Genomic DNA, 4,784 nt, shown 5'->3' with positions numbered 1-4,784 from the left:
TCTCTATTTGCACATGAAAGGTGTTAATGTTCTATGTAGTTTGGTTATATATATAAATAACTATATATATATATATATATATCAAGTAGTGGTTGGAGTATGTTTGGATTAAAAATCGATGGTGCAATAAAAATGTATATGGCTGTGAAAAAGTTTCAGGTATGTATTGTTTCAGGTGGCTTTGTATGAATTAGAAACATGGTGGATCTTATATGGCTGGTTATTATGGTCTTGTATGTTTTATGTGAAAAATGATACTAGAGTTTTAGTTTGAAGTCTCCATTAATCTTGTTCAATGGCTCCTAAGGTGAGGTTTTAAACCACATAACAATGTCCAGTTTCAAATATGTTCACCAAAAATATATAAATGTGTCTTGGGACGTCTTAAACTGGAAGGATCATGTTATGATAACTTGAGTAAGGAGTATGAAATCAAAGTGGTTGGATATGAAAAAGTTTTAATTAGCCATTATAATGTCCCAGATTCCTTGTTCGTATTAGTCTTTGATTGATTTGCTATAGTAATGTCCTAGTAGCTAGGTAAGAAATGTTTTCTATTGGCTAATACAATTAACTACATGATTTTTTTGAGGTAATCATAATCCCCTAATATTTGTGGATTAAGAAGCCTTGCAACCAGATATGAATGGAGATGAATTGGAGCAAACAAGAGTAGCATGGAAGTGTTTTAAGTAATGTTTCTAGAACCAAAAATATGTATACATGTCGTTAGGCACAAGGATTTGCTATGAACGTCATTACAGACCATGTAGGCTTCCCTCTTGTACTCCCCTATTTGCAAACATTGATGTATATTCATGGTCTTGATTCACTGGTTAACCCAGTGAAAAGATGCATGTGTAAAACTAGTAATAATTCTGTTATTTATATTAGTGAACTGAATTTTTTTTTTACGTTCTTCAGGTGTTGGTTTTATCAAGTGAATGGCCTTTTGTTGTATAGTTATAATTTTGATATTTTTGAAATTCTTCTGATGGTCAAATGGTTTTTAATTCAATACAGTGATATTTGAATATTTTGATTGTAACACTTCGTGGGAAAATTGTAGGGAACGTAGCTTTTTCTATAAGCAGGTTTCGTGAGAAAAGACTTTTTAAGAAGAGTTGATGTGGCTGCAAAATGTGTAATCTACACAATGGGCACTTAGTATTTCCCATGACTAATGTTCATGGAAATGATCTTTTTCGAGGAATATTGTTCATGCAAACTATCTTTTTCCGACCAATAGGTAGTTCGGTATTTTTAAAAAAATAGTTTATTTCCACTAAAATTGTTCGTGCAAACTGTCTTATTGCCATGAATATCGTTCATGGGAATTAAAACAATAATAAAAATCCATTTTCCACTAAAAACTAAGGTTCATGGGTAAAATAATAATCCACCTTATTTCATGAAAAACTACTGTATTATTTCTCCCAAGAGAAGTCTAGATCTAGACTTATTTGAGGCCAAATATGCTTTCACCTCCAATGACGTCGTGGAAAAAGGTTTTTTCCCTCACTACAAAAAATCAGGTCTTTTCCAGCGATTTTAAAATCGTTGCAACATAAATCGCTGCAAATAGCTGTTATTTCAAGCGATTTTCAAGTCGCCGCTCAATTTCCTCTGTGAAGTTGCGAAATGGCGGAAAATAATTTTGGCTTGACTTTTTGCAGCGACTTTTCCATCTATAGCGGCGACTTTTTTCGCCACAATATATAATTTTGCACTGTAGCGTGTTAATTTTTCGTCGAAATGGAAAAATCGCTATTATTAATGGATTTTGCGGCGAAAATTGTCGCCGTAACAAAATATGCTTCATTTAAAACTTATTAGCGGCGAATAAAAATCGCCGGAAAAAGCACATAAAATTTAAATGCCGTTGGTTAGGTTTTTCCCTCATTAATTTGTTTCCCTCGCCGAACTCTCCCCGCCCCCCTGCCCCCCTCTCCCCAAATTCTTCTCCTTCAAGCCTCCGCCACGCACAGCCATCACCGACGGCCCCACCACGCCACCGCCACCTCACCTCGACAGCCAACCCCTCCTTTTCCCTCAGCCCCCGCGCCGATCTCTTGGCTTTTCCCCAAATCTAGCCTCACCTCTCTCTCTTGGATTTCTCTATATCGCCGCCGCTGGGGGTGCCGTTCGCCACCACCCACATCTCGGCGCCGTCCACAGTCCTCCTTCGGAGCCCCCTTCTCCTCCACGCCTAGCCGAGCAGCCCGAGGCCCTCCCTCTCTCCCTTGCTCTGTTCGCAACCCACGACCACCAGCTCTCCTCAGCGCCGACGTGCTCCTCCCGAGCCACCACTCCACTCCAAGCTACCACCACGACCACCCCTGGTATGGGTTTTCAATTTAATCTTCAAGTTAATCATGATAACGTGCTTCGACCCTGAAAAGTTAAGCGTGAAACATGAATAGTACTATATATATATATGTAGATTCTCATGACCATGATCAGTCAAAGTGAATTATAAGCTTTATTGTCTGGATTTGAGGCCATATATAGGTGATTGATCAAAAACTGAGGTTCAGTAGCTCATAGAATAAATATATATATATATATATATATATTTGATCTTCTTTAATTTGTGCATATATTTCTGGGATGCAATTAACAGATTGAGCTGAATTAATCAAAATCATACCTTTATTTAATTGAGCATCCACATGATTTCTTTTCTTTTTGTTTCATCTTGATCTACATGAGTTATTTGAGGGAGAAGGAATATAAATATATATAGGAGGAAAATGTCTTCATTCTTTGATGTGTAGTTTTTTCGTTTTTTTTTATTTTGTATGTTATTTGCTTATATGTTGTGGGTTTGCATGTTGGGAGTTTGGGTTGTGATCTCACTGTTTCGATTTGTTTCATCAAATTGAAAGAGTGAGATCAAAGTTTAAATTTGCTAGAAAAGATATATCAATTTAATTTTTTTGGTTTGCATTTCATTGCTAATTTGCTTTAGATTGATGACAAATTCGAAGCAAATTTGGACTGTTTCAACTGTACGTACTACATATAAATTTCTTAAGTTGCTGATTTTTTAATTTTGATTCATTATGTTAGAACACAATATTTTTTAGGTTTGGGCTATTTAGTTTGAGGTTTGTGTTTGTGGATTTTGTCATTTCTGTATAAATCTTTACTATTGTTTGTTAAATTAAATTTTATATTTCATTTTAGTAATATCTGGTTATTTATATAACCACAACTGCCATGTGTTTAAAAAACAATCAATGAATGAAACATATAAAATTAAACACTTCAGGAAACCCGAAGTATGATCCTCACCTTGATTTGTCATAATATCGATGGTTTTAAAGTCATAATACTGATGGCATTGCCTTTGCTTGTGCTGGACAGCTGGTCTGATTATATTTGATCTATGTTTTTTACATGACAGAGTGCAATGTTAGAATCTGTTCAAGTTTTACATTAAACTGATTATCTGATATTATTGTTAATCATGCTTAATGTTCTCATGTTATCACTGGATATCTGCTAGCTGGATCTTTTATTGGACTTGGAGGATTTAACTTTGTTAGTGAAATGGTCCAAGTATGTTGCTTTTTCCTTTGAAAACTTTTAGTGCCTTTTATCTTTAATTACCTCTAAACTCTTGAATATGATTGTTTGTTTGCTTTAATGTCATACTTCACTGTTTTACCGAAGTAATCCCCTTATATGATAGCTACTTATAAAAAAAAAAAATGTGCCATGATAGGTAACGAATGATATCGAATGAGTGTAATGATTCGATTGACATATCTGGTTAGAGTATGGTTATCATAATGCTCTGGTTTCTCTGTTGGTCTATACATTTGGGAGATAAAGGGCTCATTATTTGCACTTGTATAATTTGCTTTTTGGATTTGATTGTTTGATTCAAACTATTTTGAACTTTTGACGTTAGGTCTTGCTAAACTGTTTTTTCCCCTGCCCATGTGATGTAGGAAAGATAAGCTTGTATCAGGACAAACTAGAGAGGTTCATAGACTTGAGTAAAGGTACATTTGTTTCTTTGAAATTTTGACATTTGTTGTAAATTTTTCATCTTAAAATGTCATCGTGAATGGTGCTGCAAGTACAAGGGCACTCCTAATCTTACTATGAAGATTTTACTTTATTTTAAGATGAAAGTGACTGGGCTGGGTCATTTAATATGCAGAGCATACTATCATATGCTCAAATTTGATTTTTTTTAGAATCTCATTTTCTAATGACAATATTCTTGTGTTGGCTGTAGTTTATTTTCCTCTTAACTGATTGCATGATTTTCAATTTTTTCTTCCAGCACCACTTCGACCCTCTACTACCTTGAATTATCAGGCTGCAACACGTTTTATTGAGCATTCTTTCCCTGACCTGACCCCAGGTAAATTGTCCTTTTCTAATTTTTATGTTCATGAATCTTTAACCATTTTTAGCTCTTTGCATTGAGGGATTGCTCATTTTTTGTACACCAGAAGCTAAGTATGAGAAATATTAAAGTTCACCTCCATGTTATACTGACATCTGTGTTGGGGTTGGTGCATGTTTCATTTGATTTCCTGTTGTCATGCATGTATTCTTTGATTTATTGGTTCCTTTGATTTTAAATTTCTATCTGACGTTATTTTTGTTTCTGGATTACAGTAGGCGATATTGGCATATCTTAAATAGCCACTTACCTTGTATTAAGTTCCTGATCATACACACTCATACCTACTTAGAAATATCTATACAACATGAGATTCATGAAGGCTATAGATTAAGGACTTCGGTTCTAAGATCATATA

General features: G+C 34.9%; 1 long non-coding RNA gene across 1 annotated transcript; it reads left to right on the top strand.

Annotated features, from left to right (window-relative positions):
* Positions 1 to 3,828: 3,828 nt before the first annotated feature.
* LOC118348071 lies at positions 3,829 to 4,487 on the top strand. The gene is made up of 3 exons (XR_004801217.1): positions 3,829 to 4,013; positions 4,301 to 4,381; positions 4,473 to 4,487. It is a non-coding gene; the product is annotated as an uncharacterized LOC118348071 (long non-coding RNA).
* The last annotated feature ends 297 nt before the right edge of the window (positions 4,488 to 4,784 follow it).

The sequence above is a fragment of the Juglans regia genome, chromosome 3, assembly GCF_001411555.2.
Source record: "Juglans regia cultivar Chandler chromosome 3, Walnut 2.0, whole genome shotgun sequence".
In the NCBI taxonomy this organism is placed as follows: Eukaryota; Viridiplantae; Streptophyta; class Magnoliopsida; order Fagales; family Juglandaceae; genus Juglans; species Juglans regia.
The sequence above is the reverse complement of the archived record's forward strand: the minus strand, read 5'-3'. Positions and strand labels throughout refer to the sequence as shown.